The sequence below is a fragment of the Mauremys reevesii genome, linkage group 2 (genome assembly GCF_016161935.1).
Source record: "Mauremys reevesii isolate NIE-2019 linkage group 2, ASM1616193v1, whole genome shotgun sequence".
Classification (NCBI taxonomy): domain Eukaryota; kingdom Metazoa; phylum Chordata; order Testudines; family Geoemydidae; genus Mauremys; species Mauremys reevesii.
The window spans coordinates 197,304,897-197,330,093 of record NC_052624.1 but is presented as its reverse complement, the minus strand read 5'-3'; the positions used below and the strand labels follow the sequence as shown (position 1 = coordinate 197,330,093).

At 39.8% G+C, this 25,197-nt stretch overlaps 1 protein-coding gene and 1 long non-coding RNA gene across 3 annotated transcripts in view; one reads left to right on the top strand and one right to left on the bottom strand.

Annotated features, from left to right (window-relative positions):
* Positions 1-25,197, top strand: part of LDLRAD4 (low density lipoprotein receptor class A domain containing 4) — a 234,892-nt gene that overhangs the window by 8,660 nt on the left and 201,035 nt on the right. The window lies entirely within an intron of this gene.
* On the bottom strand, positions 13,133-23,451 carry LOC120398185. Its single transcript, XR_005594233.1, has 3 exons — positions 23,384-23,451; positions 22,189-22,235; positions 13,133-13,481 (listed from the first exon to the last, which is right to left on the bottom strand). It is a non-coding gene; the product is annotated as an uncharacterized LOC120398185 (long non-coding RNA).

Sequence of the window (25,197 nt, the reverse complement as noted above, 5' to 3'; positions counted from 1 at the left end):
CCAGAACTGTGCAGACAATATCGATGATGTCAGTGACCATGCTGATTCAGAAACATGGAGGTAACCAAAACAAAGAGACAGTGTTAATGTAGAACAGTAACATAAGCACAGCCAGAAACAGTTGGTGGCTGCCAAAGGGGAATTGGCTGGAAAACCCATTTAATTTTCAAGCTTCTAAGAGAATTAAAAAGTGAAGCATAAAACCAAAAGCAAAAATAAGATAAAACTGTTCAAGTACTTTCCCGTGTCCTTTTTAAAGCTGAAGCTGATGCATCATGTTTATTACATCTTTGGTTAGTTGGGTGGAGGCAAGAAAAATATGGGAAAGCAGCACTGTACTCTTCATTGCAGTGATGCAAGTGAAGAATGCTGGGCCAAATTCTGCTTTCACAAAGGCAACTCCTATTAAATTGGTAGGATTTGGTCAAAAGTCTAATATTTTGCTCCTTGGTTTCAACCAGACCCTTTGACGTAATACAGTTTCTTTTTTCTTAATTTCCATTAAATAAAGAAAAAGAAACTTTTAATGAAAACATACACAACTATTTTATTATGCTATATTATGTATTCATAAGCTGTAGAAATGCCTATAATCATATAAGATCATTATTTACATTTTCTGAGATCTTGTGGGGTCAGTGTAGATATCAATATATTACCCCATTATTTTTCAGTGAGCACTAGAATAGGTCAAATCACACATGGATTAATTGCTTGCCAGTTATAATTGTTCTTAAATCAAAGCTTTCTTGTGGGTAGGCACACAAAAAATCCCTCTGTTGCTGGTGGTTCCCCTCAACCTTCTTCTGCATTCCTTCTTGTGCATTCCACACAAGTTCCAGTGGGCCAAAATTTGCCCTGTTCCTGGGATTTGGCTTTATTTATAAAAGGCGCTCATAATGAAACAAGATAAAATCCAGCCCAAGTCTTCTCCCCAGGCTTGGCTTACTCCCAGGTTTCCTCCCCAAAGACTTCCCAGCTCATGGTTGAGGTCTTCCCTCGAAGGATACTCCAACTTCCCTTTTGGCAGCGGATTATCGAATCAGCAGCAGCAAGGAGTAAGCAAAATTTACTCAAGTTTCTAGCATCACTTGAGTAGTTTATAAACACTGCCAGCTTGTTACCTTCACTCAGAACGATTCCATTGTATTAGGGAAAGGAAGAAAAGGTACACTTATATATCTTTACAAACCTTCATTCTTTCAGAGATTGGTCCTTTCCAAGACGGGGTTATATCCAGCGGAAACTGCTGAGTTTTAAAATAGGGGGCATGTTGGCCAGGAGGAATTGACTGTCTCTGAAGTACAGCCCACAACCAGGCTCTACCTGTTTAACAACAAAACAAGACTCCACCCAAAATATCACTCCTCTTCTTTCCTGCCTGCTTTGATCATCATTGTTAACATTGTTGATATTTAAGTTGCCATAATTAGACTTTAGAGCTTACCCAATCCTAGGCGCTCTGATACTACAGGAACGAGTGCAGTATAACAACCTAATAGAATAAATGTGAGTAAATGAGACAATGTATACTTCTTAGCTCTTATTTCAAGTTGTCTGTAGCTGTCAGTTCACATTGCTAAAGTTAAGTTCACAGCCACAAGGACTAGAGACTTACATTTTAAATGAGAATTTTGGGCTGGATTCACCTGTTTGCTGAGCCTATTTTGTATGAACAAAATGGCCTGGAAACAGCCATTAGGGAGTAACCCTTGTGTAGGGAAACTGACTACTTGCAGAAAGTTGGCAGAGGCAGCAAGGCTGCCTCTTGTGCCAGCCACCTCATATTCCTAATGTGAGGGGGCACATTAAAGGTATTAACGGGAAGGAGTGCAGTCCAGTGGAACTCCACTACACCTGAGCTTTCTGCACCCCATCTCCATAAGGAATATGGTGGAAGTTGTAGTCGCTTCCTTGCTTCTCCAGCTTCTGACTGGGTCAAGCAGTTGAAGATCAGGAAGTTTCAACCAGCTCCTTGCAGCTGTTCTAAGTATCTAAAAATTTAAGTTTGTCACAAGAAGCATTCAGTATAACACTGCCATGGTAACAGGTAACAATTGTCTAAATAAAACCAGAGCAAAAATAAAGCAAGGAGGTAGTAAATCTTAGAGAGCAGATGCTGTACCAGAAAGAACAGAGAAACATAAGGGATGTGAGAACTGGCCATGGACTCTTTGATTCTGAACTTGTTCTCATTTTGTCCTAATGTTTTTTGTCCAGTTTTGAGTTCTCTTTGGAGGAAGGTAGCCCATTTTTTGTGTCTGTGATGTTCCCATTTTCTACACTACACAGTCACTCCATTTTGATTTAAGGGCAGGAATAGAGGGAGCTTTGTTAAATAAAGAGGAATGACACATTTTAAAGATGAACCCAGCCAAGAATTCTTCTTTCCAGTACAATGGTGCACAGCCAGATCTTCAATCAGAGATTCTGAGAGTGAGATTGTACCCGTTGACAATTGGTGAAACAGCTTAATTGCTGATTACTCTGTGTGTGTGTGTGTGGATATATGCATACTGATGGTAGTGAGAGAGAGAGCACAGCAAATAGGACAAGGTGGTAGCTTCAGAAAAACATGGAAGACTTGTTTGGGATATGACCAGTTAAGAAATTATCTGTTTATCCTGGAGGCTTAGACTATATAAACTTGTAATTTATACTGGCTGAAGATGAATTTACAGACTGGCTGTGTATTCAGTCAGTCCTTGATTTAAATGGAAAATTTGGAGATTGTGGATGACTCACTATATTTTCCCCCCTTCTGAGACTTATTATACTTGATTTGTTTATTTCAAAAGAAATGGTCCGTACGCTCAATTACAAATATCCGCTCCCAATTGCTCAGAGCAAGAATTTTGAGAGGCATGTGATCTGCCAAGATAGTGGCAGAATAATAGTAAAAACTTCTCTGTGGTTAATTCAAGAGATTGGTAGTACCTATAAAGAAATAACATGTTTCTTTTGTGGAGGAATGTAATGTTCGTGCCAAACATAATATTGTTTTTAGAAGCTATTATACGCTTCTCTGTGTGGTGCAGAAAGCAGGGTATACTGTACCATTAAAAGCAGGAAGTGTGACTCCAGAAGATGCGTATTTTAGAGTATTTCTATAGTCTGGGAATGGAAAAAGTCAGTCAGCATGAATTCTCAGTTGGTTTTGCACAATCTCTCAAGTGTGCTGCATTTGTAAAACTATGTTATGCAATCTAATGATATAAATGTGAAGGGTTAGCACCATATCCTGAGTACCATTGTTGTTATTTATTATTTGTATTGCCGTAGTTCCAAGGATACCTAGTTGACTCCAGGGCCCCTTTCCTCCATACAAGCAAATACTAAAAGACAGCCCTTGTCTCAGAGTTTACAATTGAAATAGATAAAATAGACAGGGAGGGAGATCGAATTGGGAGAAAGGAAATAATATTCTAAGTTTACCAATGAGGAACTGACGCACAGAGGGATATTAAATTACTTGCCTAGGATTAGACAGGAAGTCTTGGAGAGCTGAAAACTGAACCCCAGATCTTCTGAGTCCCAGTCCAGTGCCTTAACCACAAGTAATAATCTATTTTTTAAATATTTGGGTCAGCATCACCACACCACTTTCTTGTACTTTTATCCTTGTTCACCCTGCCTCCCATGAAGGGTAAAAAGCCCTCACTCAATAGTCCTTTTTTGTTTGTTTGTTGTTGAAGAAGAAATTTAGCTTTGAGTACTTGTTAAATCAACAAGATAGAAGAGTGTGCATATTGGGCTGGGATGATCGGAGGTTTCGGGTTTATTGTGGAAGTAAAAGCAAAAATAAATATTCAACAATTGAATTCAGTAGTAAATAAATAGTCAGTAATTCCAATAGAATATCATGTGGTTTGGATTGTGGTGTTAAGATTATTGTTCCTAGCATCATTTTTTTAGGCACCTATAATAATCCTAATTGGCAGTAACTGCCCTGTCATCCATAAATCTAGGTTGTGAGGAGAATGTGATTTGGGGATGGAGGATTGCTTAAGGGTTATTTATTATATTACTTTTTTTAATTCTTAAAACCCCCCAATTATTTAATTGCTAACCAGAGAATGGAATTACTTGCTGTGGTGCCAATGTGGGAATAAAATTTAGTAAGACACATGAAAATAACGCTGTCTGCATGAACATCATTTCCTGTCTCCAACAGATGGAAGTGTCTCTAGAAATGTCAAATAATTTCACCAGGTTTGTGGTTTAATTCCCTTTATTCATTGATTTTGTTTAGAATAAGGCTACTAAGTGGACTCAGTATCTTTGAAAATAGTGGTTGCAGCATAAGGTGAGTGACAAGGCAACATATTGCTTTCGTTACTTTCTTCACATGGAACATTTTAAAACTTATTTCTAAGGCCCCCTCACAAGAGCTGTGCATGAATACTGTAGATATGTGCATTACAAATTATGATCAGGAATCTGTTAACTTTACTCACATTAAGTACCATATTCTGCAAATAGGCCCTTTTTCAATTGAAGAGGATACTTTTGAAGTAAGGTACTAATGAGTAACAGTGGCAGAATCATGCCTTGTTGTCACCTTAGCAAAGATTAAAGGTCTCAGCAAAAACTAATCCTGTTTACCATCTTCTTGGAGAAAATCATGTCATAGAAGTGGGGCAAAAGTTCAGTTTATGTAGGACAAGAGAGAAAGGAGAGAGATATTATTTATGTAGCATCATTAGTGTATAGTTACTTTTACAAGAGGTGAAGCATGCCAAATAGATAACAGACCCCTCCGCCAAAGTACTAACTGTCTAACGTCAAGTACAAAACTCAGAAACAACCATGGAATGCTGCACAGTGTCTATTGCTGAAATGCTTCATGGATACAGATGGGGTCTGTTCTTTGGAAAAGAGGGAAAGAGGTGGGCAGACATCAGTTGATAGGCTGTTCCAAGTGTGTGGGCTGGTTTAAAAAAAGACTGAGAGATGACAGATACTTAGAAGAGAGTAAAAGAGACAAAAGGAATAGCTAGCACAGATGTGTTGGCAGAGTACAGGGAATGGAAAAGCTAGTAGCAGAAGAAGAGGTTAGAGAGAACTTTGAAAGTGAGGAGAAACTTGTGCTTAGTGGACTTCCCAACTTGATCTTTATTGGTCCAGATGATAATGTTTTTATTTTTTAAAGTCATTATGAATATATGGGCTTTTGGGTGTTAAAATTTTAAAAAATTAATTCAGGTTTTTCACACTAGAGTTGCAACTTGTGCACCACCTCACATCGCCAAGTAAACATCTGCAGAAATAACTATCACCACAGGACATGAATTGTTTTCATGCAACTTTTAGTGTGTGTGTGTGTGTGTGTTCTTATTAGTCATTCTAAGAGTGTAAGGAAGCAGATATCCTCTTCACTCTATTTGTTTGTCTTTCTTTCCCAGCAAAAGATACTGCCTTGAAGTTGGTGTTTATATACATGCCACTGTGTTTACTCAGTTCCACAGCAGGCATGAGTCCCAGTGTCTCCACCATTCCCTCCACTCTTGCTCTAAGCTGTATCCCCCATTAAAGCATCTTACTTTCAGTTGGGAGCATAGGTGAGCCTCTCTCTCCAGACCATAAATCTGGTGCTGATGATTGTACATATCAACATAAAGTGTTTAAAACTTGTCCTGTGTTTATATTCTCAAAGGACTCCATCTAGCTCCTATTGAAGTCAATAGGAGTCTTAGTCAGTGCATATAATCTTCGTAGGTGTCACTTACAGTTGTTGTACTACATGTCATTTATCCCTTTCACAAAAAGATCTTGAGTATTTTAATGGAGGTTTTGCATTTGAAAAGTGGTATTTATACTAATCTTATGATCTAGTATATTTGGACATCTAATTTTTAAAACGCTTTGGCCTTTTTTAGTGATTTTTTTCTTCTCTTTACAAATAGATGTCTTGATTTAATTTTTTTTATTATGTACAAGTTTGTCTTTAAAGTCAGACCCAATACATGTGTTATTTCCTATGTTATTGCTTTATAAATAGTGTTTGCCTATATTGTGTACTATAAACAGTCTTTGTATAAATAGCACAAGAAGCCCCGTTTTCAATATGACTTGCTCAATGGTTAGAAGCAGTTCTTTTGGCTAGATGCATCTGCCAAGAGCATACAACTCAATAAATATGTCTAGTACATTTTAAATGGAATGTTTCAAGTTCTGCTACATGATTAAAAAGAATTTTATTCACCTGTGGTACAAGGAAAAGATACATCACTGCTGTAACCCATATTGGGAAAGACATTTGTTATATATTCTCTAGAGTTGAACAAGTATTCTAATGTATTGCTGGTGTCATCGTTCTGCTGCTGTTGACCTAGATGGCTAAATAAATCCTGGTAAAATGAGGAAGTAGTCCAGTTCCTTCCCTCCCTGTCTCTCTGTTATTTTCCGTTCATTCTGCAATTCTGTTAAATGTTAATACCGCTCACCTTTTCTTTTTTTCTTTCTCTCCTTCTGTCAGTTTTTACAACTTAAGTAGAATCCATAAGAAGTTACAGAAGCAAACTGCATAGATTCAATTGGATTTCTGTATTCAAAACAGATAGTAATCATTTGAGTTCAGCTGTCAGTTTTTGTATGCATGTCAGAAAAATCCAAACAAAGCTGAAACCACAAACTCAAAATAGCAAATAGGGTTTATATTAAAATAAGAAATTAAAAGAAAAGCCAAAGAAAAGCAAAAAAAGAGGAGAGGAGACTAATAAAAGATCAAACAAAACTAACAGCAATAGAAAAATTGGACATCAGAACACAGTTGTAACATAGTTTTGTCATTCTCATTTCAGTAGCAACCCCAGTAGCTTGTTGTGCCCCAAACTGATTTCTTACGGAATGAGATGATTCTGAGGTACTGCTTTATATAGCAGAGATGCTGAAATTTGGAGAGATTTCCCTTTTCTGTGCTCCTCCTGAGCAGCTGGAGCTTCTGTAAATAGTAAAATACATGTGATTTGAGCATTAAAATTGACATTAACAGGTGCATGTCTGTATGACATGCCCGGAAATGGTTTTGGTTCAAAATGTATAGTAGAATATCCATCTTCATAATATGGCTTTGCTACAATCGCAAGAAACAGACACCTAGAGTAAAATTTATTTTGTCAACTACACTGATCTGGATCACTTATATCTGATTGCATTACAAGATAATTTTTTTTGATCACATACAATATTTTTATATTCCATTTTATTCTGTTTTACTTTTTTGTGTTAGACAGGTATTTGCTGATTCAATTTTACTTAATGACTTCTGGTGATGTTGGAAGTTTAACCATGTGTCTGATCTCATGCATTGGACCAGCTGTTCACATCACATACCCTCATAACTGACAAGGGCAGTCCCCTTTGCTGTGAAATATTTGAAATCTAGCCACATGTCCCTGTGTTGGTAATGTTATCAAGCTGTAACTGAGGATATACACTTTTTTTTACAGCTTGAGCTAGATTTATATTTTGGTATTTCTCTTTTGATTGACTAGGTTCCTTTTTGAAATTTCATTAGCCTCAACATTTTCAGGAAGGAGTTGTCCCTTCCTACTCTGTTTCTAGCCCATGGGGTTGTCTGATCCACCCAATGACTTAAGCTCAAAATGTATTAGGGTGCAAACCAGATAAGGTACTTGTGCCTATGATTTTCCCTTCTAGTTTATTCCATTCCAATCTCTCCTCCTGCTGCAGATTTCACACCTCACTGGTACACAATGGTCAATCATTTGCAATGCCACGATCCACTTAGAGCTTGATCTTATATTTCTTAAGCAGATCACCTTGGCCTCAGTGGCAGAGAAATACAGGATTTGGCCCTTTAAACTTTTTTTTTTTTCCTGAGAACAGCTCCATCAGTTTCTACTAGAAACCAATCTATGTTGATATCTTCTTTGCAATATTTACAGTCAGTTTCCTGAGACTTTAGAGGCCTCCTCATGATTCCCAATTCCTCTGATGAGACCAGAGCCTTTAAAGGTCTTTACATTCACAACATCCTGATTCCCTAACATTTTTAGGACCAACAAAAGAGGATGAAAGTGAGTCAACACAGTGAGAGAGAGAGAGAGAGAGGTTCCTTTCAAAGGAGTCCTGCAAGTATTTCAGCTTTCCCTAAACCTTCTCCCTTATTCTCTGGTACCAGGATTCAGAGCATAAAAGCCTTTGGATAAAAGTCAACACTATCACTTCGGGCAAGATTATGGCTTTAGGGATGTACCTGCTCTGATGAGTAAGAGGATAGAAGGGTATTTCTTTGCAGGCTACCCACATTGTGGGTTGCAGCACATAGGATGGAGGGAAGATCAGTCTCCGTGACATCACACCTCCTCCCATGCAGATAGATGGGGTATAGGAAGAGCCTTAACTTTGCTCTTCCCAGTTTGCCATCTGGTGCAGCTTGTGCTGGTGCAGAGAGGGAAGGGAATCTGCTGCTGCCACCCTTTACCTGGTGCAGATTACTTCTCCTTAGAACAAAGAAAGAACCAGGGTCTGAATTGTGACTCTGAGAGTCAGTTGGATTCCTGGTCTGCTCCAACAGCAACTATAAATTTCCAGCCTAACTCACTCTAAATTAAGTTTGTTTTTTAATTATTCAAAAGACATAAATCAGTTATATTTAATAAAGTATATTTTGTCAATGCATCTAAAAAATTTGTTTTCAGTTTTACCTAAATAGAAATATCCTGATATGTTGATAATTTTTATACTGTACTGTGTAATGGTAAATTCTGTGCACAAATTCTCAATAGTTAAAGTAGCTTTTGAAAATACTTTGAAGTACATTAAATAGTCAAAAGAGAAAATAAGAATCCTGTTTGAGAATAACACTTACTAAATTTTTACATAAGGTATATGGTCAAACAAGCCATTCAAAATATTCTCTAACAGTTATGTACATGTGTTTCGCTGAAAAACAACTTGAGACATATTGCAGTGATAAGATTATTAAAATGCATTTCTTATGAGACAAGAAAACTTACCATATAAAATAGTCATTAAAATATACTGTATCATTGTCAAATTAAATATACATTTTAAAAATAATTGCAAGATGTTTGTTCTAATGGTATAGAAAGTTTGTAAGATATTATTTGAGAAACAGTATTTGAGCACATACTGAAGTTCTTTCATAATACATAAGTGCAAGAGAGCAGCATTAAGGTTGTATGTCCAACGTTAATTTTGCGGTTTGCTGACTTTTGAACGCAACTTTGTCCTGTCAGTATGGTATTTGGATTTCACGTAGTTGAGACTCAAGTGCTGATTGTAGGTGTAGTCAAGTTAAAACCATAAAGCTGGGCTGGATTCAATTTAAATCAATAATGTTGGTACATGTCAGTTTCAGATGACACACGGAAGTCGATGAAAAAAATCCATTGGTAACAGTCATCAGAAGCCTCCTGCCCTTGTGCCTGCAGGGATTGGGTGTAACCAGCCCTGTGACAAAGCAGGGAGCCCTTTGCGGCTCCTCAGACCCACTCCCTCATTCCTGTGACAGCGGAGCTGCAGAGGGCTCTGCCTTGCCAGGACTGTAGCCTTCCCCGCACATTGTGCCTGCAGGGATCGGGTCTCACTGGCCCCACAGCTGAGCAGGGTGCCTTCTGAAGCCCTGCTGTCATGGCCCTGCTCACTCTGTCACCAGACAGAAGTGTGGGAGTTGTCCTTGGGCAGGAAGTGTTCAGCAGCACCCTGGGACTCGGGGCTCGTCTCCTCCTTTCAGTCCTAGCCGGGGGTCTCTGCTCTTCCAAGGCAAGACCGCAGCCTCCCCCACATCTTGCACCCCAGTGTCTTGGGCCCCTCAGCTGTGCTGAGAGCCACTTGCAGCCCCGCTGTCCATGTTGCCCTACTCCTAACTTCAACTCTAACCACCCTTTAATTTCCTGCAATTATAAAAATAAAAATAGTGAAAAATAAAAGAAAAATCTTAAAAATAAAAATTGATATAAACTGTCAAAATTAGAAGAAAAATCGAATTCTGCCAGGCCTATGTCTGGGAGACTTAATAAAGTGAGGGTCTCATTCTCTCTGCTCGGAGCACAGGGTATCTGTACGTTTATTGACCTGCTCCCAAAACACTAGACAGCAGCATGGAACACTTCAGGTATGTATTTATTATTAGGAGGCAAAATCTTAAAAACACATATTTAAGTTTCACTGCTGAACCATGCTTCAATACAGGCTTTATTCAATCCGTCATCATGGTCATTACTTATTAGAATTATTTTTCTTGGTCAGAGAGTCTTAAGGAGCTTTGCATGTCTCAGTTAAGCCTTACCGTTTTGAGGTACAGACAGTAATATTGCATCTTATTTTACATATAGATAATCTGAAAAAACAGAAAAACAATTATCTGAGGCCACACAGCAGGTTAATGGCAGAAATAGGAAGGGAGTCGGGGAGTCCTAACTCCCATTCCTGTGCTTGAAGTATTAGATCACATACCATCCCTCTTTCTCTGTGATTTTGTAACGTGTACTCTGTCTGGAACTGAAGTGAGACCTCCAGAGAACTGTCATATATAAGTGTTTTGTTCACAAGTGAGTGAGTCCGTGTTCAAACTAGGACTCTCCCATTATCAGTCCCTTGTGCCACTTTGTCCCTGTGATGGTGCTTACAAACCCCACACTCAGGCCGAGGCAGAGAAAGGGTGGAGCAGTACAGGAAAGCTTGGACCCCAGGCACTAGTGCCAAGCATGCTCTTGGGGAAAGGAGCAGTACAAAGAGTTCTCCAGCAGCACAGGTGCGGGGAGGAGAGAAGCCATTCCCAGGAGGAGTACCGCCCTGAGGCAGGAGGAGAAGCTGGCACCAAGGAGGTCTGACTATGAGTCTTTTCTCCCCTTCTTTGTCACATCACCCCACGGGTAGGAGAACAAAATGCCCCTCCCTACACCTAGCCCAGGCATCAGCAGGACTAGGGGATTACCATCAAGGAAACTGACCCAGCTGAACCCCATTTGGGGGTCCCAGACACACTGAACTAAAAGAGAGACTGGAGCAGCCGGGCCTGACCACGAGAACCGCTGACTGAACATACAGTCCCTGCCACAGTCCCCTAAGAAGAAATGTTTAATAATGAAAAAATATACTTGTTCCCATGGTAACATCTTTAATGGGGATGATGGGGGGTACAATGAATTAATATCTAAGCAGGCTGGAAACAATCTCTGAAATTAGAGTTGCAAGAACAGCATATGTTAAATTTCACAGTTTTCATAAAGATGGAACCATAGCAGTAGATTTAGAAATGTCAGTTTTAGAGATGAATCTGTGCTGCAAAATTTAGATCAGTTTGAAAATTTCCACAAATTTCAAGGGGACTTAGATTCCATATTTCAGTTCCATCCTCTCTCCAATAAATTATAATCCACAATGATGTTATCAAATAATATTGTTAATAATTGCGTGGCTTTTATTTTGTTATGTAAACTTTTTACATGTGTGTGCTGAGCAGAGTGGATATAGTTTCTGTAGTACACTTGTATATAATGTGTTTTATTTCCCTGATGGCCTTGCAAAACTGCCATGAAAATTTACTACTCCAGGCACAAAAATTCTTCACCCTCCCTTTACTATAGTGCTTGATAATTATCAAAATATTCTTTTACTGACTCATCAAAAAAATTGCTTGTCCCAAATGAGTGGGCGATAGACTTTTGTTAGGCTGATTTACTACTTAGATTGGTCTTAGCCCTGGAAAAATGTTGTTTGCATGGCTTTCTCTGTTAAAGAGATATAGAAACTCACTTTCATAAGATATCAGGGGCTAACGGCAATATTATATTTGTTTAACGTTTTACATTGGTGGTGCTACAAGAGCAATCTCTTTGTGACATAAGAAAAGAAGGAAAATAGCTGGAGATGGGCCAGAGAGCAAGATGACGTGAAGAAGACGGTCTCCTTCTTGCCACCGCAGATGACACAACATGCATCAGGATTTTGTTTAATGTGGAAGTCGTTCTCCTTGAATACTGAATCTGCCAGCTCAGTAAATTCCAGACATGCTTAATTATCCTGCTCAGTTTCTTGGAATAGGGGAACTAGGAGAGGCACCTGGATACTTCACACTCAGCATATATATCTGCACAAGTTAGTAGGGCTTTTGGAGAGGAAAATCCTTTCCGTCAGCCTTCTGTGCGTATTGCTCAATTGGAGCTTTGGGAATATTAATCGGGACAGCACTGGAGTGCAGTCACAGAAATGGGCAGTTCCTGCATAAAGATATAGTCTCACCTGGCCTAGTGAAAACTGGTTGTGAAGAGAAATATTATCAGCAGCATGTTCAGAATTGAGGGCAAAATGTCAAATGAAAGTGGATTTGAGCCCTTGACCTAATGATGGGATTGCCAATAAAATATAATGACTGTTCATTTATTAGTGGCAGTTTAAGTCAAGAGCTACTGCCCACTGCTCTCTTGTAAGTCTCCCCAATTTATCCCTCACTGACATATTGTGGAATAGAATAATAAACAAAAGATACTATCTTGATTACTGAAGCTGAACTCTATCACTGGCTAATAACTTTTTATTGTTCTTCACTGAAGAGCTTTTTTGAGGGTATTGCGTAGGTAGAAGTTGTAATGACCAAGTAATTCTTTACTACTCTTGCCATAAGTTAGTCATCTATTTAAAGCGTACGTAGTTTCTATCATCCTGAAGGATCCCAGAGCTCTTTAGATATTATATATGTCCTGGACCGGCATAGTTCTATAGTCTCAGGAGTGGGAAGGCAACAGGTACATGGACAACCGGCTCTCAGCATGTCACATAGTAATACAGAGAAGGGTGCATAACAGCTATCCATTTTTACAATTTCTAGTGTCAGCTTGCCTCATGCATAGGTGAGGAAATGTCTTTATCTGAATACATGAATTAAATTGAAGTAGCTAGGGAAATTATCATCAGGGAGAGAAAAATCTTGTAAACCTGCATAAGGAACTTCCGATCATCCCTGATATTGTTCCTGCACGATTATAGTCAGTGGGAGCTTTTCCATTGACTTCAATTGAGCATAGAGGCATGCCCTGACTGTGTAAAGCAACTGAAAGAAAAAAGAATGTCGTGCATTATTCTGGAAAGAATGTTGTGGATTATTCTTGTAGAACAGCATTCCACCTGGTTTCTCCACTAGGTGCCAGATCTGCTTCAAGAAATTAAAATGATCAATAAAAAACTCCCCCAGCCAAGATTGCAGTTCTGGTACAGATTAACATGACTGTTTTTCTTCATAGAAGACCATAAATAGAACATTTCACACACAATTGGAACAAGTAAAGATAGGAGCAATTATGAGTCTGAGATTTAAGAAAGGGTTAGTTTTACTTTAAGGTGGATGAATCTGTGGACTGAAGGGAACTTGGAAATGGAAACCACTGAAGCAGGACTCCTCAGAGGCTGTCTTCCGATAGAAATGCCTGTAGTGACCTTGTAGCATGTTTCCATTCAGGATGCCAGAAATGGATTCAGGCAGAGGAGGGATTCTTGTGGATAATAAAATAATGGTAAATGATGTATGACTCCTAGTTCTTTGAACATTTAAAGACATTATAATACTTTGCACTACTATTAGCACCTTTCATCTGAGGATATCTACATGTTTACAAACATTAATTGAACGTCATAACTCTGGTAGGTAGATAGGTAGGGAGTGTTATCTCCATTTTGAAGATGGCCTTCCTGAGCCACACTTAACAAAGTGACTTGCCCAGTGTCATATAAGTTGAGGGCAGAACCACAAATAGGAATCTGAACTGAGGTGTCCTGATTTCAGTCTTCAATACCCTGCTCTGCTACTACAAAACCCTCCTAGTCTAGTAACACTTGACAGAGCAGAATACACAGAGTTCTTTTCTTCAAAAAGGTAAGGTAAGGTAACATAGGTCTGACCAGTTTTTAGCAAGATGATCTTATGCTATCCATTTCTCTCTCTCTCTCTCTCTCTCTCTCTCTCACACACACATTTGCACGTACGTTATGAGAGCATCCTCAACTTGCAAGATTACTTCTTGCACTTTAATTATCCACAGTTGTGTCATCTCAGCCATTAAATAAACTGTAACCTCTTAATGCCATTGCCATGCAAAGGTGTGCATTAGGTGTCAAGGAGTTTTTTTATATAATGTATGTTGGATTATATTTATCTGTTAAGGAGGGAGAAGTTATTGATGTCTAAACTATGGGTATCAGCTTTTGTTTGTTAGAATAGCTGGTCATACCAATAGGTTAGTATAAACTCTGTGGAGAGGTTTTCTTATATTTCCCTCTACAATTACCAAGAGCACTAATGACATCCACTACCTGGCATTCCCATATTGATTGGAACCAACAGCAACATGTTCCAGGCTTTGGCCACTCTTTGTGATCGTTTGGGCCAGAAGATCCTAGACATGGCTCGCCCTCCATGGTGAGAGCCAACCCTGGGCTCATCCACGACACATTGTGACCATGATAGCTCTGTCAATGAGTCACTAGGGAAAGTTGCAAGAGTATTCAAAGCTGTTTTGGCCATACCCCCACATGGTGAGATTGACTTGAGAGGAAAACTTGAGAAGCTCAGTAGCAGCCTTCCTCATACAGTGATGATGGAGTCCTCTGAGGGAGATAACCTCCCTAGTGGTCTGATGGTTTAGAGAGGTTTATTGTCCTTACTACAGATGGAGGAAGCTGGCATTATGATAAGAGTAAGAAATGAAACCAACCATCCCATAGCCATCAGGAAAGGAATGGCATTGGCACAATTGTATAGAGTAGAGAGTGTTGTGAACCCTGCAACTGCAGCCAGAAAGTCCTGTAAGGCATTGGATCCTGATCTTTTTAATTTTGGTGATTCTCCTGTATCTCCCAGTTGGAAAGACCGGTTGAAAAAACAGCTAAGTGAGAGACCTAACGTGTTTTCTACTTAGGAATGGGATGTGGGGTGTGCCATTAACGTGGAACACACCATTCGTTTGGCAGATGACAGGCCTTTTAGGGAGAGGTCCTGAGGACTGGCACCTGCAGACATTAAGGATGTCAGAAAGCATATCCAAGAACTATTGGAAGCAGGAATAATTTCTGAATCACGTAGCCCCTATGCATCCCCCATTGTGGTGGTGCAGAAGAAAAATAGGACTGTGCGCATGTGTGTGGACTATCGCACACTGAATAAAAGGGCGATCCCAGATCAATACACTGTACCCAGAGTATATGATGCCTTAGCTTGCCTAGCAGGAAGCAGATGGTTCTCTGTCTTAGATTTATGAAGCGGCTACTACAAGATCCCAATGAGCTCTGAAGACGAAGAGAAAACAGTTTTCATTTGCCCTTTGGGATTCTACCAGTGTGAGAGGATGCCCCAAGGTATCTCAGGAGCTCCTGCTACATTCCAGTGTTTGATGGAGAAGACAGTGGGGGATATGAATTTGTTAGAAGTGCTGGTGTATTTGGATGACTTAATTGTTTTGGGGAAAACTCTGGAAGAGCATGAAGCTCGTCTGATGAAAGCGTTAGACCGCTTGGAAGCTAGTGGGTTGAAACTGTCACTTGATAAATATCAATTTTGTCAGAACCAAGTAAAACATGTAGGCCATATTGTGTCAGCAGAAGGTGTGGCAACCGACTCTGAGAAGATTGAGGTATTAACCACCTGGCCTATACCCAAAGACCTGAAAGCCTTAAAATCTTTCCTAGGCTTCCATGGATATTACCGCCAATTTGTAAAAAAATTACTCCTCCATTGTGAGACTGCTCAAAGATTTGGCAAGGGGATACCCCCCAACGTGGAAGAGATCACCCCAACATAAGCTTGTGAGTCCTCCTGAGAGGTATTTCAAGGTGAATAAACCATTTGGGGACCGTTGGACAGAGGAATGCAACAATGCTTTCCATGTCCTTATTGAGAAACTCACTACTGCACCAGTGTTAAACTTTGCAGACCCTACCAAGCACTATGAACTGCACATAGATGCCAGTCTTGATGGATTAGAAGCAGTTCTCTATCAAAATTATGAGAATCAATGGAAACCCGTGGCCTTAGTCAGTCAAGAGCTGACTGCATCTGAAAGACACTATCCCGTGCACAAACTTGAGTTTTTAGCACTGGGGTTATCTGACAAGGCTATACCTACAATTTATGCAAACCTTGTTAGGCTAAAGACTTTTTAATAGACCCAGTTAACTCCGACTGAATTGAGAACAGCTCAGTGGAAAGATTCAGACATTGGGCCTGTGCTGGAAGCTGTGGAAAAGGGTGAAAAACCCATCTCCAAGGCTAACTTTCCCCCCAGCATAATTCTTCTCGTAAAAGAGTGGGATCGTTTAGCGATCAACAAAGGGTTGTTATTCTGGATCATCCAGACTATAAGGGGCCATATGCAAAAACAACTGGTCTTACCTCGAGAATACCAGGAGAGGGCGTTGAAGTCCTTGCACGAGGACCATGGTCAGTTGGGGGTAGACAAGACTTTGGAATTGGTCAAAGACGGTTTTATTGGCCCAAAATGACAGCAACTGTGGAAAACCACTGCAAAAAAAGCAGCTTCTATGGTGAACATCGCTACAGATGCAGCCGTGCAATTGGTGTGCATTGACTTTTTGTTGTTGGAGCCTGATAGAAAAAAAAGCACTCCAGTATACTGGTAGTTACTGACCATTTTACAAGGTATTCCCAAGCATATCCCACAAAAGACCAAAAAGCCAGTACAATGGCCAAAATTTTATGGGACAAATTCTTTATACTTTATGGTTTCCCTGCCTGAATCCATTCCGACCAGGGAAGAGATTTTGAAAGCAAACTAATTCACGAACTCACAAAAACCCTGGAAATAAGGAAGTCCAGAACCACTCCTTACCGTCCTCAGGGAGATCCACAACCAGAGAGATTCAACTGGACTTTGCTAAACATGTTGGGAACTGTGCATCCATCCCAAAAGACCTGATGGAGTGAGCATGTCAGTTACGTTGTGCATGCTTATAACTGCACTAAAAATGAGTCCACTGGATTTTTGCCTTACAATTTAATGTTTGGTAGAGAAGCAAGACTACCAATTGACTTATATTTTGGGATATCCTCTGATGAAGCTAGCGAAACAACTTAGCCCCAGTACATTCAGCGTCTTAGACTTGACTTGTGGGAAGCTTACAAACTGGCCTCCCAAGCAGCCAGAAAAAGCAACCTTGCCATCAAGCAGAGAGATGATAGTCGGGTCCATAAACATGATCTGCAGGTAGGAGACAAAGTCTTAATCCGAAATCTAGGTCTCACTGGAAGGCACAAATTAGCTGACCGGTGGAATGTGGACTCCTACATAGTGGTTGATAAGCTACCAGACTTGTCTGTATACCGCCTTAGGATGGAAAATGGAAAATTTTTTGTCAGGCTATTCACCGAAACCACCTCTTGCCAGTGGGACAGTTAATAGGTAAAGAGAACAATAGTGAATGTGGTTGCTCCCGGCGACCCATTACTCGTTCAAAACTAAGGAAGCAAGTTCTGCAGAAAGAAGCCTTACTGCACAACTTAAATCTGCCGAGGAGGCAGACAGCAAGTCTTTAACCGCCTCTGGAGAAAATTATCTCCATTTTCTCCAGGAGAGGAGAAGCCAAGTCTGCCTTCGCTCCCCTTCCCCACCAGGGACAGCGTGCCGCTCCCTGAGTTGCCAGCAGACAGAGCCCCAGGAATCTAGGTAATCTCTTTGGGGGTTACATAACTATGTAACAATTATAACTGTGTGTACTCGGGGAACGCCCACCAGAAAGTAGGCAGTCAGCCTGAATGGGCCATTAGAAAAGACAATGGAATGGGTCTTTGAAGATGCTGGTCCCTGGTCTTCCTGGAGTTCCTTCCTGTGGACATACCAAATAAACCTTGTCTCATGGTTGCTTTAATACTGCAAGGCCATGTGATGATGGCACCTGGTACGGAGTACCACCTTGGACACTGCTGGTATTTTTCCACTGGAAACAAAGGATTTCCACCTTATGTACATCCTATTTAAGACTGGAAAGTGAGTCAATCAGGGCTTTTCTCCATTGCCTCCCTGCCCAAGAAGAAAAACTGCTAAAAGCTCCTGAAGAAACAAAGGAACTATGCTGGGGAAAGGCAAGAGCTACGTCCAGGCTGAGACGGGAGTCTAGCCTGTAAAGAAAAATAACTGAAACTCTGAGCTGCAGAAACAATGCAACTTGCTTAGTAACAACATTTAGGGTAAGGAATTAATATTTGTAACCTGTTTCTTTAGTGTATTGAGCTTAGTTTGCATGTTTTGTTTTATATGCTCAGTAATCTGCTTTGTTCTGTTTGCTATTCCTTATAATCACTAAAAATTTATTAACTTTTGTAGTTAATAAACTTATTTTTTGTTTACTACAAAACCCAGTTTGTGCATAACTGGGGGTGGAGAGCGGCAAAGAGCTGTGCATATCTCCATCCACACTGAGGGAGGGGGTGATTTTTATGAGCTTGCACTATATAGATCTCTAAACCCAAAATTATATTGTCTTGTGCTGTATACACTCCAGAGGGTGTGTGCACAGGAGAGCTGGGCATTCCCCTAGCTGAGCCCTCCCACAGAGAGCTAATGGCAGACTCTGTGATTCTACAGCTGGGAGTGTCGCTGCCTGTGTGTGTGCTAGAAAGGGCCTTAAGAGCCTGTCACAGCAGCACAAAGTAAGGGAAACCCAGGCTGGTAGTACAGGCGGGCTCAGTGGGACCCCAGCACATCTGGTGGCATCCCCAAAAGGGGGTCTAATCCATCACAATGTCTTTTCATTTTGTATGTTATGAGGGATGATTTAATGTAGACAACACACACTTGTAAATAAGAACACTGTCCAGAACTGAATATTCCTCAAATGGTAAAGAATTACTGTTTGAACTAGTCCTTGTTTACATTTCATACTGCAAACAAGGCATATTGATCTCAGTATGTTATTATTGATTCCAATATTATTATATGATTTCACATCAGAACTAATGACTTGTTTCCTGGTGATGTGTGAGAATTTTCAGAAACCAAATATTGTGTATATATAGTTAAGTACGCATGTTTATGTGACCTTAACAGAAATGATTTTCAAAATCCAGTAAAACTTAACAGTTGCTGTATCTTGGAAAACTAGCTCAGTAAGAAATATTTTAGTGTAATTTGTATTGTGTGATCTGTTCAAAAGTTCATGCACGATAAGCAAAGACTTTTATGAGAATTTTAAATATAGAGTTTAAGTGTGTGACATATCTCACAAATCTAGCACTTAGAACCCACAGACTGAGTGACTTTGAGGTCAAAGGTGCCTGACTAGAGCAAAGTCTACACTACAAACTTTTGCTGGCATAGCTATGTTGGTTGGGGTATAAGGAGGTGTGATCCCTGCTGCACAGAGCTATGCTGACAAAAGCCCTTTGTATAGGCTCACTTACACTGGCAAATGCAGTTTTCCAAGTATAACTTATTTGGTTGGCGTGAGGCCGGAATAAGCTGTACTGGCAAAATCACGGTTTTGCTGGTAGAAGCTCTGTTCACATAGGAGCACTTTGCTGATGTTGTACAGCAATACAGGGAAAGTGCTCCTAGTGTAGACCTGGCTCAAGTCTATCCATGATCTTCATAGAATATCTTCTACAGGAAACATTGTGGAAGTGTTTGACAAAAGGGAAGGTTTGGAATAATCAGTGTTTGAGTGCAGGGCCTGTATTTTTAGACATCAAAGTACTGTAGAGTGGAATTGAACATCCTTTTCTCTGTGTGAGAGGAAGGATTGTGTGCTCAGAGATTTGGAAGATTCATGACAGTCCTACTTGTGAAATCTATTTTATTAAATAATAAGTGAGAGTGATTTTATTTTCATATCTGAGGAGACCTAAATCATGATCCGAGAAAGGAGGTGGGGGATTTCCAGTAGCTCATGGGTACAATTGCACATGTCTTTGGAGGAGTTAGAGCCATTCCAGAAACTGACCTCAAACAAGGCTATGAAGCACTCTTTGGAAAATAATCTCTTCGAGTTTTAAAATGCTACAAAAATATTAGGAAATTGATGCTATAGCTAACTGATTTTTGTCTGTTGGTTGCTTTACTAATAGTTTTATTTACAGTACCATATATGACTATATCTGTATATATCTTTATAGCACTACATCTTAAAAGGAAATACTGGATTTTTGGCCTTTATGCCTCCTTAAGATGTATAAAAATAAGAACTTTCTCTTTAAAAACTTTTTCTCTGCTTTTTTATTAAGTCTTGTCTTCCGTTGATACGTTGGGAATATCATAGAAGTGTAGACAGAGCTCTTTCAGACCTTAATTGAAGGAACACGCTATTGAATCTTTCTTTCCACCTACAGTTCATAAGTGTTCGCATGTTTGCAAAATTCAGGGAAATAATATTTTGTGAAATCAAACAATATGTGAATAGTAATAAAAGTATTGTATCAGATGAATGGTCCACCTACTCACATACCCTGTCTCAGACTTTGTCCAATATCAAATGCTTCAGAGGAAGACACTCTGTAACTGACAATTATAGAATTGCCTGCACGCAGAAATTTCTTCCTAAACCCGGCACTTAGCACAACCTTACACAATGAAGGTCCACGCCCATTATAAATTTGTGATCTATTTTATTTACCTAGATATGCTCATCCCATATAAATGTCTAATCCTTTTTAGAATCCTGCTAATCTCTTGGCCTTGATATTATGTAGCGGTGAGTTGCACAAGTTAATTTATTCATTACATCAAACAAACAAACAAAAATACAAACACGCATACCCAAATAAATAGAGTTTTCTTTTCAGACTTAATGTTTTGTGCCTTCCAGTTTCATTTGAATGCTGCTTTGCTCCTTTATGAGAGGGCAAACAGGTGTATCCCACTGTCTTTTTTTATATCTTTTGTCATTTTATATACTTCAGTCATGCTATTTCCTATTTGTCTCCTCCATATGTTGTACAGCATTTGTAGCTCAAATGAATTGCTGCTGAGTCAAATTCAGAGGTGATGTGTAAGGTGAAGTTACACATCAGTAAATAGATGCGAGTCTAAGCTGATAGAAGAGAAGGCTGGACGATATGTATTACATCAATTTAGACTCAGAGTCATGTTTGAATTTGGCCCCCATATGTGTACTTGTTAGTTAGCAAACCCTTCTGCTCAGTTGGTACTATAGAACAGTGAAACTTCCTTACTGTTTCCTGAGGATGTACAATCATTTTCTTCTCGCTTTATCTTTCTATCTATGGCTTTGTCTACACTGCGCACCTGTTAGTGACATGGCTGTGCTGCTACAGCCGTACCTCTAAAAGGTGCACAGTGTAGCCCAGGGGTAGGCAACCTATGGCACGTGTGCTGAAGACGGCACACGAGCTGATTTTCAGCGGCACTCACACTGCCCAGGTCCTGGCCACTAGTCTGGGGGGCTCTGCATTTTAATTTAATTTTAAATTAAACTTTAAACTTTATTTACTTACATACAACAATAGTTTAGTTATATATTATAGACTTATAGAAAGAGACCTTCTTAAAATGTTAACATGTATTACTGGCACACAAAACCTTAAATTAGAGTGAATAAATGAAGACTCGGCACACCACTTCTGAAAGGTTGCCGACCCCTGGTATAGCCACTGTTTGTCAGCAAGAGAGAGCTCTCTGGCCGACAAAAAACTTCCACCTCCAACAAGCGGCGGTAGCTTTGTTGGCAGGAGAGCACTCCTGCTAACAAAGCACTGTTCACACCAGTACTTTTCATTGGCAAAACCTTTGTCATTTGGGGAGGAGTTTCTTTCACACTCCTGTTTCCAGTGTAGACAAAGCTTTAGGCTCCTGCATTCAGGGTAAAAGCTTGATTTGTAATGAAGCACAAATATAACTCACAATGTTCTTTTTTATAAACACTCTAGACCTCTGATGACGTCTCTTGAGAAGGAATCCTGGATGTTGTATCACTCATTTTATTTGTATTTTTAAAGTATTCACTTCTAAACAGGATGCCATTTTTGAGGACTTTGTGCCCTCCACCCCCACAACTCAGTCATTGCTGGGGATCATAGCAACAGCAAACACTGACGTCTTTTAGATGCCTATGGCATTTCTTAATGTCTAAACATATTTTTTTAAACAGCATGGCTCTTGTTTGAAAGATGTTATGGAACACGCCATGAATCTATGACAGATATTTTGTTTGTTTGTTTTTATTGTTTTATGAACTGACCTTTTCCACCATAATGGGTATTCCTGGGTTCCTTGTGTATTTGAACCCTGCAAATAAGAGAGTTGGAATATGAAGCTGTTCTCAGTTTAATTAAAATGGTTAGGTAAAAATACAGAGATACAAATAATCAGTTGGTCTGACATGTTACAAACTGCATCAATTACAAATGAATTACAATTTAACTGACTTTGAGATATTGATGGTCCTGCTTATTTATTCCATTTCAGTGGATGATATATTTTTGGTTTTTCTGTTACAGCTACCACTTATAGTATTTTTCTATTATTATTAGCTATTATTATTTAGCATTTAGACCAGGGATTGGCAACTTTTGGCCTGTGGCCCACCTGGGTAAGCCCCCTGGTGGGCTGGGCCGGTTTATTTGCTTGCTGTGTCTACAGGTTCGGCTGATCGCAGCTCCCCCTGGCCACGGTTCGCCACTGCAGGCCAATAAGGGCTGCAGGCAGCCGCGGACAGCACATCCCTTGTTCTGTGCCACTTCACGCAGCCTCCATTGGCCCGGAGTGGAGAACCGCGGCCAGTGGGAGCCACCATCAGCCAAACCTGTGGACACGGCAAGTAAATAAACCAGCCTGGCGCAGGTTGCCGATCCCTGATTTATACTGTGAACTCCGCAGGGCAGAGAGTGATATTTATTTGTGTCTTGTCCAAGGTGGAGCTCATTGCCAATGTTTGTTCAATAATAATCTTTCAGTTAATTGCACAGAATGTCTGCTGATTAACTTGCAATGTTAAATATAATTCTAGAAAAGGAAACAGTTGTTACGACTGAGTAGGCATAGATAACTGTTTTTTGTTTGGTCTGCCATAAATAGTCACCCAAAGTATGTGGTGCATGGGTAAGACATGACACAATACAGTTCCGTATTAATCATGTTTTCATGTTCACCACTGAAAACATTTCTTAAAATCAGCACAGCTGTTTCTCTGGTATTTTTTATACAAAAAATCTACATGAGTGAATACACAGTCATCTCTGGTGTGTGTCGTGTTATCTGTTTAGTCTATAAGCACCTTGGGTAGGGCCTGTATCTTTTATGCCTTTTTCAGTGCCAAGTACACTGTTGACATTTAACCAATATTATATAATAATTACATTGAAGAGCCTACATTCAAAGAATGTTATTTAGGTTGCAAAGTGAAGCAGTCAAAAGTTAGAAAACACCAGACTTACAGTTTGCCAAGCAACCTTTAATTCTGCCCCCCGGTGCAGTCATCCTGTGCATTAAATGAGAGAAGATCCTGTGGAAAAAATAGTATTTGATCATGTAATTAAGGATGGTACCATTCAGTAGTGGCTCTCAACCCTTCCAGACTACCATACCCCTTTTGGGTTCACCTCACTTAAAAACTACTTGCTTACAGAATCAGACATAAAAATGTCACAGCCCACTGTTACTGAAAAAGTGCTGACTTTCTCATTTTTACTATATAATTATAAAATAAATCAGTTGGAATATAAATATTATACATACATTTCAGTGTATAGTATATAGAGCAGTATAAACAAGTCATTGTATGAAAGTTTAGTTTTTGTACTGACTTTGCTAGTGCTTTTTATGTAGCCTGTTGTAAGACTAGGCAAATATCTAGATGAGTTGATGTATCCCCTGGGTGATCTCTGTGTACCCCCAGGGGTGTGTACCCCTGGTTCAGAACCACAGCCATACAGAATAAACACAAGGGGGTAGAGTTAAAGTTGTATATTCTGGGTCTTGACAGCAAAGCCCCTTCTCCCTTTGTTACAGTTGCTCTGACTGCCCCCATGTGTCTTAGTACATTTTGTGCTGCTTTGGTGGTAGCATCATCCCAGCTTCAGAGTGTTTGTATGTTTTTAGTTATTTTGGAATGTTGCCAAAATTTTCCTGAAGGCACAAGCAAGAGAAAGGAAATGGTGATTTGTAACAGTTTTTATTTTTCAGCAAAAGCTGAACAGAATTTCATGGGACAAAGAAAAGACATATTTATAGCCTCTGGGCATTCCCCTGCAGAACCTCAAAAGCTGGCTGCAAACAGAGTAGGTTCTCAAAGAAAAGGTTGCAAAAAACTTTTGTAGTAGAAAGTGTTAGTCAGCGTAATATTACCAGCTCTCCCTATACTGTGTTTTGACAATCAGGATCCAGAGATCCCAGGGTGAAAACAGGGGGTTCAAACCCGAAAGAATAAGCAATTGAATCAATTGATTGTATAGAACATTATGTACTATAAAGGAGAAATTGAGTAAGGTCTTTTATGAAAGCCGGTGACACAACTGTGATTAATGTCATTGTGAAATGGATGCATTGACACTACATGAGGAATTATGGACACCCACTGATATTATGCTTTAAAGTCTGTGATCAAGCAAAGGGAGAAACACGTTTTCTCCCAGACAGGACCAACAGTCGCTATCTACCTGTCTCCAGTGTAATTTAAGTATTATGGAATCAAAAGAGTGGAAGCTCCATTTACATACAAATCAGCAGGGAGATGAGCAGTCAACAGGAAAGGAGGAACAGCAGAGATCTTCCTGACTGGGGACAGAAAATAAGTTTTGGGAAATAAAAGCAAAACCATTTTGGCATCCATTACTTAGGGGACATAGGCAACAGCCTGCTGTTAATCTGTGAAAGCTGGATCTGGAGGGCTAAGGATGCTGGTAACTTGATGTAAGAAAATTGCTTAGGCAAAGATTGTAACTTGCTAAGATTAAGTTTTATTCACTATAAAGTGTGTTTCATGTTAGTTTTGTTTGTACCCGAATCTCTCTCTTTTTCTCTTGCTTAGTATCACTGATCTCTGTTCTTTGCTAATAAACTTAATCTTATTTTCTTACAAAACCATCTCTGTGCTGTGTACTAAAGTGAAGTGAGTCTTAAGTTAACCTGCCGGTTGCTGTGCACTCTCTCTCTTTGGAGGCAGCAAATTTAATAATTTCTGTGAGAGGGTTTGGACACTGCAAGCGGACGGACATCTCTGGAGACCTGGGCTTCACTGATTGTTACCTGC